The sequence below is a fragment of the Cuculus canorus genome, chromosome 9 (assembly GCF_017976375.1).
Source record: "Cuculus canorus isolate bCucCan1 chromosome 9, bCucCan1.pri, whole genome shotgun sequence".
In the NCBI taxonomy this organism is placed as follows: Eukaryota; Metazoa; Chordata; class Aves; order Cuculiformes; family Cuculidae; genus Cuculus; species Cuculus canorus.
Genome location: NC_071409.1, coordinates 27,880,778 through 27,896,550, shown reverse-complemented (window position 1 = coordinate 27,896,550; position 15,773 = coordinate 27,880,778). Strand labels below are relative to the sequence as shown.

Below are 15,773 nucleotides of genomic sequence, written 5' to 3'. Positions count from 1 at the left end.
GCAGCATGGCCCCTACACTAGACAGCTTGAAGGCAGGATGCAGATGTGAGCTCAATTAAAATCTTGAACAACAGAAGCTGAGCTGCGTTCTCTCAGACTTCTCCTCTTTTATTTCATCTTTTTGACATTCATTTGTGAAGGGAGCTACTCTGCTGGAGATACTCCCATCACTTCTCACACTTGTGCCCAGACCTCTTTGGAGCCAAGCACCCTGTGGGCCTCTGGATTACAAGTACCCTTTTGGTGGCACCTTGCATCTTTAGGCTTCTGCTATTGACAAATACTTAAATGAACGACAAAGTGCATGGGGCACTTCTGCTGTCAGCTCTGCAGAGATCTAAGGGGTTAAACTAAGCTCTGTTTATTAATGTTGGTACTTTAACTTTGAAAATGTGACAGCAGACAGGGCAGCAGGCAGTAAACACCATTAAGGGACAATACTGTTCAATATTTGCTGTTAATTGAGAGAGGCAGCAGCTGCTGGTATGCAGCTTCAGCCAGGATGAATTAGTAATGAGTCTGTAACTGGGCTCTTTCCTGGTTTAAAGTTGCATCAGCCCCTTACGGTTCAGTAGCATGCTTGGATAGAAATAAACCATCATGGCAGGCTCTACACTGTAGATGTATTTTGTGCTTGTTTTCCATTCAGTTGTCATGGAGCTGTGGTGTCAGTGACAAATTTGGCAACAGTAATCAAATTGCATTGTATTTAAGAACCAAAGGTAAAGATTTTGGGTTAGCTTTTCCGTCCTGTGTGGCCAGAGAGCAGGAACATAGCAGGCAAAGCAAGCTTCTCCTTTGAAAGAAAGCACTTTTCGCTGCTTTCTCACTGGCTTCCAAAGACGTTTTCAGTTGGGGTTTCTTTGAACAAGAGTTTGCATTTAACTTTCTTGGCTGCGGTGTGTGAAACGGTGCTGGCCCTATCTGGAGAGGAAACAGGAATTCATCATTTGCCTTGTGCTCTCTTTGCACTTTTGCCGTGCAGATGTGTCGACTTTAACCTTTGAAAACTTGCCAATAAGCTGTTACCAACCAACAGTTAAAATAAACTATCCCACCTTGTGGAGTTGGGATAGGGACTTCTCAAGTCTTCAAGGCTTGGGTGTCGTGCAGGAGCAGCATTAATCCAGGCAGACCAGCTCAGCTGAGGGCAAAGTTTACTCTCTGAAGAAGCCTGCCACAGCTGCTGCTTTCATGCTGTTGATGCAGTTTTGCCGGTAAGTATTTATTTTGCACAAAACATTTTATTTTGAACTATAGATCTGATCATGTTAGTGGAAACCCATGGTATGGTGGTCAGCAGCATCTTTAACAGATCTGAAGTGGTACGCAGGAAAAGAAATTCCAGCTCTGTTGAAAGCAATGCTAACAGTCCTATTGATTTCAGTGCACCTCAGCTTTCACCATCAGTAGAAGAATTTAGAAGCAAATAATGTTTTGTTTGTTCAATTCTTTAAAGAAAATCCATCTGCAGGGGATAGCGTTTGAATCCAAATACTCAGAATTCTGATGGTATTTTGTTAGGATGAGAAGTACCATACTGAAAGAATTCATTAGGCCCTTAATAATTGTATTAAATACAAAAAAAAATCCAGTCAGCAGGTAAGTTTTGTAACCTTGTTTCCGGCCTGTGTGATTTCTGTGTTAGGTGTGGTTGGAGTTTATATTTGTTCTATTCACATGGACCGTTGTTATCAAGAGGGTGAATGCATTTATACATTCTGAAAGGCGTGACTCTGTGATGAGCAGCACTGCCTGACAGTTCCTGCCCTCAGCAGCGGTTATCAGACGGGGTTTTACAGTCTGACCTTAGACAGCTGAGTTTTTTTCACGTGCACTTCAATAATTTATTCCGATGCCATTCTGCCAACTCGGAGTGTCTGGTGTCTCATGCTCTTTATGAACATCTTTTCACTTTTATGTGCTGTTTCTATATACGTGAGTCATGTTTAAAACTATAATGTCATCAAATACAATCTTCCTGGTTTTATGTGTTTTGATCCACTCAAGTCTGTATTATTGTTTCATCTGTAATATCTATTTACCGTGTTTGGTGTTTATAAGCAAATATTTGTGCTGTCAGTGCTAGGAATTTGAGTTGCAGGACTTGCTTTTGCTGCTCCTCAGTCAGTAGTTTTTAAGGCAAATTCAGGAGCAATTATTCAGCTTCTGGAATTGTGAACCATTTCTCAAATTTCAGATTACTGTGTGTTTCCTGTAACAGACAGTAATTGTTATTCCCTAAAACTGTGTGTGTAATTGTAATGACCAGTTCACCATGGTCCTTTTGAGATTATTTTCCTGCTGTTGCTGTCAGAAGTGACCATGTTGGAACGTGTGGCTGCCAGTAATAAAATGTGCAGGAATCGGAGAACAGCAGAAAATGTTGTGAGGAGTGTGGGGCGAGTGGCTTGGTGGGAGGGACCCTTGGAAACCAAAGAGCTCTGCTGGTGGTCATCCCTGTCTGCTGTACAAGAATGCTGGTGGCACCATCTATCTTGAAAAGGTTGTTACGGATCTCGTTACCGTTTCCTACATAATTTTCTAAACAGTCCTGATGGTTAATCCTGGGTGAAGTCGCAGTATGTGGTTTTCATGTGGTCAGGGAATACGCGATGCATATTCCTGCTTCTGCAGAAAATTAAAAATATGCTGAACTTATCAAACTTCGGGAGTAGCATTGGGACCAGCTGAATTGCCTGTGGTGCCTGTGTATTTCCAAGGCCGGTTAGCTTTTATTGCCTAAGTCTCTTAATTTTGGCAAGACTTTGTACTGGGATTACTGAATCCCTTCTATGCCATAGTAGTTTCATGATGTCTGTGATGATTAAGCATATAAGGAAAACAATGTTTGCAGGTAGAGCTGATGTCCTTTTAACACCAGTTAGTTTAGTCTTTGTGTTAAAGGGGAATATCTCTGTTCTGTAATTTCAAGAGGGTGATTATTTTTAACTTTATGAAGTGGGCCAAGCCTTGCAGCCGTTCTATGGGGTGGGAAGAGGATGCAGTAGGCTTGGAACTCGAAGTCTCAGTGTTTGTTGGCTTGCATGTTTCTGACAGAGAGAGGAATAATGGCATTATGAGTTGTATGTATGTAGGAGCACTGTAATAACTTGTACCTCTCCTAACATTTCCTTAAAATTAGGAAAACAAAGAACTTGGAGTTTAGGTATCAAATTAAGTGTAAAAAGTCATTAGTAGATTATCTTGATGTATGTTATTTAAAATCTAATCCGATCCTGAACGATGCAATTTTGTAATACGGAAAGCTGTGAGCTCTCTTACCGAAGCTGCTTGTTTAATTTAGATTAAAATGGTACTGTAAAAGGATTATAGAGTGTCTGCCTGTGCTGAGAAAGGATGTACTAAATGTGTTCAGGTCTTTTTAAAGTGCATACTTAATTTTTTTTTTATTTTCTGCTGCATGTAAATGTGTCGCACAACATCAGGATGTGCTAATGGGATGCTTCAGGTGGGTCATAGGAACATTTAGTTAAATACACTTTTGTTCAGTAGGATTCTGAATTTTCTTGCTCTTCTTTCTAGAGAGAATAATGTGGGGCTGGATTGTCCTAAACATCACTTATGATGCAGCTTCAGAGAACAGCTTGATTTATCTGACCTGAAGAGGAGGCACATGTGCAATAAGCCGAGAGGACATGGGCTGTCAGTGCATCTGGAAAAATGATCAGGTATCGGCCATTGCTTGATTTTAAAATGTAGTGACTGCCAGAGTCTTGAGAAGATGTGAGACAATAAAGCACTCGCTCCTGCAGTTGTCCTTAAATTTTAAGTAGGCTTTCCTTTCAGTGGTAGGAGTGAGAGGAGTTTTCTGCTCACTTTGTATTGTGTCCTCCTTACTGCTGAGCTCACTCACCTGGTGTGCACCCTAATGGAACCCACTTCGGATGTGAGTGAACGGGAGGGGACAAGCGCCAAAGGGCTGTTTGCATGGGCTGAGTTGAGGTTAACCTTACACTGGTCAGATTTTTTTTATACATCACTTGAACTCTGAAAGCATTTGAACCTATTAATTCAAGTTCCTCTCTTCCTTGACAAACTTTCTTCAAAACTGAGTAGATTGGAATTTGTGCTTCTGTCAACGAATGGAAGCTGCCTTGTTTGACAAGTGGAGTTTATAATAGTCCATGATCCTCTGTATCCCCAATCCTTACTTAGAAAGCAGCTGCTCAGCAGTTGTTTCTGTATTTGTACAGGTGAGTGTTTTTCCTTTGAACAAAACTTGACCTTGGGGAATTGTACTGCATTTTTTAGATACTTCTCCAGTTTCATTAATTCGTCTCCCCCTATGGCTTCCCATTTATGCATGGCTTTTTGTGAGAATAACATAAATTAGAGGACTTTTTTTCCATGTGGTGCTTCGTTGTCAGGTGTCTCATTTCTTTTGTAGGCTCCTGATGTAGGAGAGGAAAGGTCGCTGTAGCTGAGCTTGCTTTAAAAGTGTCTCTTATAACTGCTAGTAGTACTTAATTATTTTTACTTCTTTTGCAGTAAATCTCACCGCTGGCAATTCTTTTAGACTTAAGTATTGTTATGGGAGACTCCATTTCAGCATCTTCTCTAGGAGGAAGATTATTTTGTGGCTTTTTCTCTGAGCAAATATCTCTGCTTTTCTCACAGGACCTCTGCTAAGAGTTCCTGCAAATGATTTCTAGAGGGGAAATAGAACCAGCAAATAAACAATATTTTTATCTCTCTCTTTGTATTACTGTACACCTGACTATTTAAGCATACTTCCTGTTCGTTCATCCTCTCCTTGATAGTTTTACAACCTATTTTCTGATTTTCACCACATGTTAATGATGGAGATTTTAAGATAAAGTGTTCCTACAGGTTTTGTACGAACAGATAGGCAGCTTGGGAAGGGAGAACCGTGAACGCCTTCACATCCCCCTGACTAAGGGAAAGGATGTGGCCTGAGTCCATGCCATTTCAAGTGGCAGAGTCCCCTCAGGAAGCAAGACCTTGGGTAACGGGTTCCCTAGACACAAAGGTGGTGTGGATGTGCACGTTTGGCTTCGGTATCTCCTCTGTGCTTCCTGCCACCTGGTCACCATGGATATAAGTCTGTGAAGGCTGCTGTTCACCTGCTGTATTAACAGCCTTTTTAGCAGCAAGGAAATAGGCTCTATAGCGTCTCTTTCATTGCAGTGTCTTCTTTCCTGATGGAGTTCCAGAGCTTTTCCTTGTGTCTGAGGAATGGGGCCACCTTCCTTCAGGAAGGTGAAACCTGCAAGGGCAGTCTTTTGGACTTCCGCAGCCTCATCAGTGCCCGTTCCTAACGGTGTAGTGGCATGCCTTCTTCTCAAGCTACAGACTGTTATCGTGGTGAGGAGCATGAAAGGCAGAGCTTGTCTGGAAAGAGTCAGCTTGCTGGGAAAACCACCCAGAAACCTCTTAAAAAAGAGTCCATACCAAATTCAGGCTTCAACAAGGGAAGACATTGTGCATTTTGTCTTGTCAACTCGGTCCCAGGGTCTTCTGTTCCTGGAGTGTTGCTAAAGGCAATACAAGGTTAAAGGAAGTCGTTGGATAGTCTCTTGTTCTCCTACCTGTCAAATCTTGCTGAGCACTCTCAGTCAAAACAGCGGCTGGCAACTGCATGGGAGATGTTTCTGCCGTGAGAAGCCTTGCTTTGGTAGCAGAAGGTCATAGTGCTCTCATAGGCTGTACGGTGGTGGTGCAGGTGTCCATGGATTTGCTTAAAGAGCTTTGAGTAGACACTTGAAGACATACGAAGCTTTCTCTCGAGTGTTGTGTATCCATGACTTTGTAGCCATCTCCAGCTCTCTGCTTTCATTTTTAAGCAGACTCAAGCACCTCACTGTGGTGCTGTTTTGTGAGCAGGGGCAGCTGTAATGATTCTGATCTGAGAGGGTCTGAACCGTGTTCCCGGGACAGCCCTACTGCCTGTGTAGCAGCAACTTAGTCACCAAAATGTACACCCTAGCCTTATCCCACCCCAAAGGCAGCCCTGTAATCTGTGTGGGCTCATCTGCCAGCTACAGGCTCTGGGACACAGTGGCTCTGTCGCTGCCACAGAGCAGCAAGGCAGGAATGGGGTCTGAGGTCATGGTGGCTGTCCTGCTGTAAACAGACTCCCTAATGAAGCAGAGCTTGTAATTAGGGTCCTGACTCAAATTGCAGTTCTCCTGTTCTCATGGCATTGCATGTGTCCTGGTTTTGGGCTGTTTCTCTTTGAGGGACTGTTTTTTCTTCTGTCACACTTCTCAGCTCCTACCTCTTGGTGCTGGGCCTGTCAAATTGCACTCCCATTCACCTGCCTCTGCAGAGACGACTTCTAAAGTCTTGAATCTGGGGAGGTTCTGGTTCAAAGCCTGAAGATCTGATGGTTTTAAGTAAGATTTTTTTTTTTTTTAAATTTTTCTTCCTTCCTGTTGCCCACTCTGCTCCTGAGGATTAGGACATGGAGTAGAGGAACGCGTGCCTACGGGACTGGAGGAGTGCATCAAAGATTTCCCAGATTTCAGAACCTGACCTTCACACGTCCCTCTGGCCATCTTGTGTATGCAAATATTTACCTAGGCTTTCTCTTCCTAGAGAATCCTTGGGTCTTTCACTTCATCTATTTTTTCATCCAGGTAGGCAGTTTTCACAGTCGAGTCCCTTTTGTACCTCCAAGTGTGTGCCAAGTAGATTCATAAACAGTCGTAATGATGTATAATTATAAAATTAACCTTTCATCTCTTTCTAATTTTCTGCTTTTGTTAGCAGAATATCCACAAGAGCTATTGGGCCTTGCTTTGATTTTCTGCTTCCCTGTGTGTCAGAGACAGGATGCTGGAATGGAGCAGGCTTTTGCTCCAATTCAGCGGATGCATCCTTCCCAGTCAAAGGTTCTGTTAGGGTTTTAGCCCAAGATCAGCATCGAGTTGCCAAGGCCTGTAAATAGCAAGTGTGCTCTGTTTTTCGGCACAATATCATTAGTCTCAGTCTTCTGCAATTTTAGTAGTTCTCCAATTTATTAAAATTGAGGTTAATGGGATTGGAGAACTTGTTAACTGATTATTTTAGGGCTGGGCTTAAATTAATATGATGTACCAGCTTAAATGTGACGCCTAGCAGATGCTGGATAACATTCCCATTAGTTACTAATTGGCTTCAAAGTACTTAATTGTCTTTTCTTTTTCAAACATGGTGAATAGATGTTTTTTAAATACTTCCAGGTTTCCTTTTTGCACCCATTCCCAGCAGCCTTCCCCGCTGTGTCTTCGACAGTCTAGCAGCCCTGCTGCCTCTGAAACTCTTGCTAGCACTTGCATGGTACCTTAAGAGCTTTGGGGGTTTAAAATATCTTCTACCCTTGTTGTACTTTCATCTTTTTTTTTTTTTTTTTCTATTTTCACGTTAATACTAAACTAAGCCATGATTGGGCATCTCATACTTAATAGAGTTTCCTGCTTTTACCAATCTCTGAATGAGAAGGGAAAAATAACTTCCCTTTCTAATACTGGTCGCCTTAGTTGCTCACCTCTGATGCTTCACAAGAGCTCTGTAATATGTATGACTAAAATAAGTCACTGGCTGCAGACATCTGGTTTTCTAATGCTGCTGTTTGACCAGGATGTAATCTTGTAACAGCTATCAGTTTTAGGCCAATGATTGTTTTTTTCTTTTTCACAGAGAGTTAAGGTGGCTACCTCACATTCAGTTCAGGAGCTTTGTGTCTGAAAGTTTTAGCCTGAGCTGCTGAGACACAGGTGGGATTGAGTGCTGGTATGCTGAGCCAAATCACTGTGGAGAAAAACATCTTGCGTTGTATGTGCAAGCTCTTTTCCTCTACTGGAGTCTTCCTGGGGTTTTGTTCCCACTCATTTTCCCTGCTGGAAGGTTTTTTCAAATGTTGCTGCAATTAACCCTTGGAAACCTCTGAAAATTGGTTTGCTTTTTATTTTTTTCCCTCACTTCTCTCATTCTGCAGCAATGTTTCCCCTATTCTTCCACTTCTCAGATGTAGTACTGTGCTCCCCGTTCTAGAACCTGAATTCATCCCTTTTTGCTTTAGGGTAAGGGAGTAAATGATTATTTTTATTTCCATTTTGAAAATGCCAGGGAAATCTGGAAGCTATTGCTTTTGTGCTGTGGGGGCGATGCTGGCTGCAAAGCAGAGCGCTGGGCTCTGAAGGGGAGGGGACGGCAGGGAGTCAGATCAGGTCCTCCGAACTAAGGCACCTGATGGAACTGGGGTTTAGAATCTCGACACGACTGGAAGAAGATGTGTCTCTTGCCACACCCCAACTCCTGCTTCTCCTTGCTTATAGCAGCACACAGGCCGTAGTGATGGCACTGGGCAGAAATCTCATGCTTTGTATTTTGGGACTTTTAGCTCTTAAAGAGTGTGTGTTTTTGCAGCAAAAGTTAACTTGTGCTTTCTTTGATCTTGACAGTAAGAAATGTGCATTTATTTTAATGTTCTCTAGTCAGCTTTCTAAAGCTCAATTCAAAAATCGGAGTCCAAAATCAAAGCCCATTTTTTTTTGTGGCTACTGTTGAATTCAGAGCACGCTAATAAATCCCTGTCATTGCATTGATGGAGGGGTAGTGTCTAATAACATGCTATGGTGCAGTGAAGAGATGCTGACAAGCAGACATAGGGGTCTGATGGCTCCCAAGTTGTGCCTTTTGGCATAACAGAACTGGAGAAGAGAAGGCCTGGCTGTACTGCCGTGGCGTTCTGTTCCCTGTCCACATCAAAGATGCATTAAAAAAATAACCTGCTGTCTCAATGCATGCAAAAATCTCCCTGTCCCCTTGGATAAATAGGGCTGTACGTAAGTGCTGTCTCTGTATCGGCTGCCAGGAAGGCTCTTGCATCCTGCCCTTCTCCTCCCTCCACATAAGCCGGTATCAGTGGTGTTGGCTCACACAATATCAAATGCCACCAAATCCTTGTTTTGAAGCTCAGATCTGCATTGTTGTTACATCCACTCCTGGTTTATTGTGAGATGCTACCCAGTTTTCATAAGGAAAGGTGGGACTCTCAGGCATTCTCTCAAGATGTGCTCCACCAGACTAAGTTTTGGGATGTTATATTTTGGCATAATTGCTTCCTGCTTGCCAGGAAAAGGAGTGTGGAAAATATGGAAATTCTGGCTCTTAAAAATTTGAAGGCTGAAATTTTTTTTAGAAGGAATTTTAGAGAACAAACACAAATTCTGGTAGGCCCTGAGGTGTTGCAATTTTGTCACTCACAGCCTGGGTTTTCCTGCCGACCTTAACCTTAATTCCTGATTACACTCATCCCTCTGCTCCTTCCCACATATCCCAAAGGTACGAAAATAAGGCAAAACTTGTACTCTGCCCCTGTCCAAATACAAGCTAATCAGAGCTGCTCTTGTGTATGTTCACCAGGACATTGCCATCTATTTGGGTGTCCAAAATGGTGCCCTTGGATCTGATATGCAGAATTAAGGGTGTTTGTTGGCATGAAATTGGAAATGAAAATGGCTGTTGGGCTGCGAAAGGTGGACGTTGTGCCCACTCTTCCTTACGCGGCTGCAAGTGTGAAACTCTGCGTGCTTTGATTTTTTTGTTTCCGAATGTTTCTAGTGTTGTGAGCTTGTCTGCCTGCTGTTGGGAATGTCTGATGAGAGCTGAAGTGTGATTTTATTAGTGCTCCTGTTTTTATTTTGTTGGTGTGTTTGCATCACTAATCAAAGACAAGCCCCTATTGTTCTCCCCGCAGCCTCCTTCCAACACATGCTTATATTTAGTTATTTTAATAACAACACCCAGGGTTTGTAATCCTGAAAGAAACCAGAGAGATGATAAACTCCTTTTCTGATCACTAAATATATTTGATTCGTGTAACAGATGGCTGTTATTTGATATGCTGTTGTTACCCAAGCTGTGTGGAGGGGCAGAAGCTTGCTGGAGCGATGGCTTGAAGGCATGAGAGGGTGTCCTCGCCTGGTCTTCTCCGTGGAATGGCAGCAGCGTTGCCATTTTACTCAACAGCTTCACTTCAGCGATGAACAAATTGTTGTCACTGTCCTCTGCCCACCCTTGCACACATCGTGTAGAGGCGCGCAGCCCTCCTGGCTGGTAGGGCAGCCCTGCAGGCTGGACTCGGGCTGCTCCGTGCCCGGATTTCTGCTAGCAGCAGGCAGCTGGTGGTGCCGGCGCGGATTGGCTGCCCCCTGGCTCCCCTCTCCCTCTCTTGGTGCGCAGCCCCAGCCAGCGCCGCTGAATCTCGAACCAACCCGATTTACATCCATTCATGAATCCGTGACGTCAGCACGCTTCTGTGCTTCTTTGCAGCAGGCTGCAGGATTGTGTGGGTGGAATTTCCTTTTATTTTGCAACACTTCCTTTTTTTTTTTTTTTGCCTTCCATCTTTTTAAAACAAGAAAATGGAGCATCACATAGGAAATCCTAATCCTTGTAAGTATTGAGATGGAAATGTCTTTTATTGAAGTGTGTGTGTTTGTGTGTGTGTTAAATGGTCGGTGTTACCCTTTCGCCATTTATTTCAGAAGGACAGATGGATGGTAGGTTTGTGATGTGATGTGATGTGAAAGGGCTGGAAAAATGATGCTGGGTGAAAGCATACAGACCTGAGAGCTGGCCTATCCTTTTGCTCGTCGGTGTGCTAGACATTTTTCAGTTGCGATTTTGCACGTTATCTTCTTGCGCCCCCCTTTTAAAGGGGCAGAGAATGGCAATGGAGAATGAAGATGTGTCAAACATACAGAGAATGACATAAGAATTACTAGAGATAATAGAAGCAGAATGGTATTTTTTGCCCATTGTGTTTTTTTTCCTTGTGGGCTAATCAAACAATTCTTCTGTTGTGTTACAGTGAGAAATGATTCAATTTTGTTTTTGAGATGAATAAGAGATGTGTTTTTTCTTCCTGTCAGCCGGGTAGGAATTTGTTCCTTTATTATTGAAAATGGCAGTTAGAGCTCTCTGTGCTGAACACATGGTTTTTACTCCTTGTCCTCCTAATAAATGAAGAGGCTGGGAGTACCTTTGCAGTTAACAATACCGTTCACTGGGGTGGGATTTGTTATATTCTCACTTACCTGAATGGGGAATGATGTCATGTTTTCTCCCAGTGAAATGAGTGGAGTTGCTCTTTATTTTTGTTTTGGGGAGGTGGTTCAGATACTGCAATAGCTTAATCATATCGAGCCACATGTCTCTTGAGGAAATGAAAAACTGGATATTTTCTGCTGATCTGGAGAAAGATGGCACCAGGCCTGTCTATTTGGATATACTGATTATATCAGTGGGCACTCTGCTCAGTAGAGGAAACGGAAAGAATGCATTTTGATCAATAATTTTGAGGGAGAAATATGAAAATACTCAAAATAAAAATTAAATGGCTGAGTAAAATGAGAGATGCAGCCAGCCTGAGTTGCAGATGTTGGTACAGCCACTGCTATGTATGCAGCCACAGACACTTTGGGCATGGAGGTTAAAGTTGTCATTGGTTTAAAAATTTTTGTTACTATCCTTTTTTTGTGTCCCCCGGTGTATGCAGGTTTTTGTTTCCTAAAAGAGATGGCCCTTTGAACCTCTGTTTCTGTATCAGAGTTGGCTGGAGAAAACAAATTGAGATTTTGATGTAGTGAGGGGTTTTGTTTGTTTTGCTTTAACGCCAGTTTTGTTTCCTGTGTTTTGGGCTGCCGGTCTGATTCTCTGGTCTGGAATGGTCCTGCCAGTCAGATTTGTCTTTGTCTCCTGCTGCCTGATAGTTAGATTTATAGTTAGCATTCATTTTGACCCCTGTGCATGGAATCAGCAAATCGCTTCTAGCAGAGAGTAGGTGGTGGAGACTCGTACTGCATCTCGGCTCTACCTGAACTTGTGGTTAAAAATGAGTGGGTGGGTGCTTTTTCCTGAAGGCTTTGCTAACCTTCCTCTTTTGTTCCCTGCTGTAAAGAGTTGGGAAGTGGCTCATTTCCAGTGGATCAGAAAACTGGTTAATGATTTGTTTGAAAATCCCTTTGTAGGTAAGCAGTTTCACAATTAGTAGTTATTAAAAGATAATTAAGCAGAGATCTAAGAAGAGATCGGATGAGCTCTAAGCAGAGGTGGGGTAAGAAAGTACTTCCTGTTTTCTGAGTTTCTGATAGCTGATGTTAGATGGTGACTGCTAGGACTGGAGTTGTTCCTATCTGGTACCTGTTCCAGGATTTCCACAGTGGAGGTGTGTGGATTTCAGACAGTAAGCCTTCTCGAAACTGTAGTGTCTCTAAATAAAAGGAGTTTGATATTGGTACATGAACAAGTTTAAGATCAGCTCAAGTTCCTCTCTCAGGTTCCTGTGGCTGGGGAAGGTAGTGTAAGGTGCCTCAGCAGTAACATGCATAGACAGTTTTAGCCAACTCTCAGCTGAGGTTCCATGTTTGGAGGGGTGACAGCAGCAGGCTTGCTGCTTCTACAACTTCCACTGGGTTTCTCAGCTGCAGCGACATTGGAGCAAGTCAACTGAGGTGAATGCTACATCTGCAGAAGCTGAAGCTCTTTGGGGTCTGGCACTTCAGTGAGTGCTTTTAATCCTTCCTTGTCCAATATGTCCCATGCAAGGCTTTAGTCTTTTGTAGGCTGCTGGTTTCCTGACATTACAGCAAATCACTCTTGCTTCGTGGGCAAGAGGGAGTAAATATTTCACCTAAAACGCACACTACTTTGGATTGAGTAGCAAGTTGGCAGCTACGGCAGAAATACTGAAGTGGGCTGGGAGCTTAAACACTCTCTGTACTTACTCCCACCCCTATAAACACTCAGCATGTATTTTGACCTCTCTTCTTTCCCTGTTTACAACTTCAACTGAGAAGTTGGTCGTTGGATTCGGTTCAGCAGCAACAATTGTGTGTTGGCCAGGGGGAAGAATAGGTTTCTCTGTGCAAAGTACACAGGTTCATAATCCTCCCCTGAACCTGAAACTACTTGTGCTGTTTCTTCTGGAGGAGTTGCTGGCTCAGCATGAGAGGTCTGTAAGGGGAGGAAGGAGAAGGTCCTGGCGGGGTGTGGTTGGGAGATTGGACTTCTTCCAGTGTAGTGGGCTTGAGGAATGGAGGTCTCTGTGTGGACATTTTCTTAATTCTTAGGATGCTTGTCCTGTCCTGTCCCCAGCCAGTTACTGTTACTGTCGGATCTTCTAGAGGACAGCAAAATCAGAAGTGCAGCTGTAAAGCTGCAGCTTCTCTGCTGAAACACAGACAATCCAACCTCACCACCCTTTGCCTGAGGAGATTCTTAACTGTTGGTTTATCAACCACAGCCCAAAAATGACCTAGCAGGGGTGGACCCGAGGGGCTGCGCGCTGCTTTGGGAGGTCTCTGCATGGTGTTATGTGGCACAGGTGCTGCCAAGCCTCTCTAGGGTCCATCAGTCTGTGACTGTGTGCTGTGCATGCTGTCTTGATCGCGTTACTGTCACGTAAAGCTCCGGTAGCCTCAGAATAGGATCACACCTCTTGGACGCTGCTCTAACCGCTTACGCTGTCTCGGTAATACAGGCTTAATAGAGACTCCTGAGAAAGTCATTGTGCTTGCTTCTTTATCAAGGGGTAATCCTCTTTCCTCATGGAAGTGTTATGGTGCTTACTACATACAATTTAGTACGAGTGTCATTTTGCGTCCATGAGGTATACCAGATGGATTGCAAGTGTTCCCTTCCATCAGGTGCACGTGAGCTGGTACCCTGTGTAATGCTGACAACACGTACCTCGGTAATTCTTGTACCTTCATGGATAGTTGTTTGGTTACTTTAATTCTGGATATGAAGCATGTGAGCTGATAGTGCTGAGAAGTTTGTCTGTAGAGTTTTTACATAGCAAATGTGCTTTGCAAACATTGCATAATTCATATCCACTACAAAAATAAGAAGAAGCGTGTGAGCAAATGTACCTGAGACCTGTCTGACGCCTCACATGAATTAAAGTGAAAGTTTGATTCCTTCACTGGGTCCTTGAAAAAGCACTTTGATATTGATCTTCATCCTTAAAGTTCTCTCAAACATTAATTAATCTTGACTCTGCTCTGTGAAGGAAAATGCAACGTTTCAGTTCTCTAAGTGGGGGAAATGACAAGATGCTGTTCGTTGGCAACACTGGGACGTTTTATTTGCCCCACATGGCAATGTCAGAGAGGCTGTAAGGTGCCTGTGAACTTAACTTCGAGGCTTTCCTGGGTTTCATAGTTGTAAAATATTTGAATGTAAATCCTTTAATCTGTTATTGCTCTTTAGTAACATAACGTGGATCTTTAATGAGGTAAAGAAAATAGGCAGAATTCTGAATGATGGAGAGAGAGAAGGAGTAGAGCAGAGCCTGAAGTCTGTGACTGGGCCTTAAAGGTTTTCATGCTGTGGAGACAGCTGGAAAGATGAAAGAGAAGAGTGTGACTTAAGGTCATTTCTGAATTTTGATCTAAGACAGATTCCAGTCGTAATTCAGTTGTATAAAAGGCTAATTCAGTTGTATAAAAGGCTAGTCTGTCTGTTACACCAGCTTGGTGTTCTATGCTGGTGTCGTGGAGCCCATGATGGAGGGTGTCAGGGGTCCATTAGACAGCAGAACATAGTGTATGGAACTGCTTAAGGTATGCACGTAGACCAGGACAAGCAGCTAGTGAGGGAGAACAGAAGGAGCAAAACGGCATGCAGGTCTTAAACTCATCTTTGTGAGGAGAAATTCTTACAGCAGAATGGTATGAGGTGGTCCTAGGTTTGCTACCCCTACCCAGGAAGGAGCTGGGCTGGGGATTATCCTGTCTTCACAGCTCAAGGACCCCACGCTGCTTTGCGACAGAAACGTGTAGTACGACAACCCTGCAGTGAACACAAGAGTCATTATGCAACATCACTTATTTCCTATGGCATCAGATTATGCAATTTCTGAGCAGAAGAACGCAAAGCCCTGGAAGAACACAGTAGCATTTTAGCAGATCCAAAAATACCTTCTGCAGGATGGAGGAAGCATTTCTGTATGTAGTGCTGAAAATACATAGTTATGTAAGCTGCTTATTTCACAAACTGCTCTTGGTGGAACTGGCTGCAGGTGAGACAGGCCTCAGTCCTGTCTCAGCTTTGCACCGCCATGAGCTGAAGAGTCTCCCCACCTACAGGGCAGGGTGAGGTGGCTCTTTGTCTGCCTACTTCGCAAAGGGCATTTTTCTCTTTGTTTTTTTCCTTGTTTTGTTCCTTGTGCCAAAAAAAAAGTGGATGCTTGATTTTTTTTTTTTTCCAAGCCAAGCACTTCTGCGCTCCCCACAGATTTGTGACCTTATGTTGGAAGTGTTCCTGGTTAAATATTGGTGTGGTGTTTGTGGAGGTAGAAATTCATTGTTATGCTGAGAGCAGATGCACAGATTTCAAGAGTCAACACAATTCTTTTAAGGTGAAATAAAGCCTATGGAATCTATTACATTTCTTTGGAGGAGTCAAGAGCGTGGGAGAAAGGGGATCTGGTTGATATAGTCGGTTGGGGTTTTGGCAAGAGCACTTACCAGAAATTCTTAAAGAAACAAACCAGCTGTAAAATAACATGGTGACCCTGCTCACAGGCGATTGATCAGCTAAGTGATATGGAGTACGTAGGGTTAAACAGACAATGATGTTGAAATGTTCTTCTCTAAAAGCAGTTGTGGTACGGTGCTGCTGTGGAGATCACAGTACTAGCACTCTTCCCACCTTTCCTTGCCTTACCTGGACAATCTAGGATTATGCTGAGGCATTTAGGCTGTGAGACCGCAGGTGTTCAGGGGGGGGAAACACAT

At 43.3% G+C, this 15,773-nt stretch overlaps 1 protein-coding gene across 12 annotated transcripts in view; it reads left to right on the top strand.

Moving 5' to 3' along the window:
- MAP3K13 (mitogen-activated protein kinase kinase kinase 13) overlaps positions 1–15,773 on the top strand; it is a 61,881-nt gene that overhangs the window by 15,547 nt on the left and 30,561 nt on the right. For 7 of the 12 annotated variants that reach the window (XM_054074020.1, XM_054074018.1, XM_054074021.1 and 4 more), the window contains one exon: positions 3,547–3,692. The exons of 3 other annotated variants lie outside the window; for them this stretch is intronic. The gene's annotated coding sequence lies outside the window, so the exon portion shown is untranslated. Of the gene's footprint in view, positions 1–1,093; positions 1,218–3,546; positions 3,693–10,271; positions 10,426–15,773 lie in introns of those variants that run through there. 2 more of the 12 variants (XM_054074022.1, XM_054074026.1) reach the window with 2 other exon arrangements.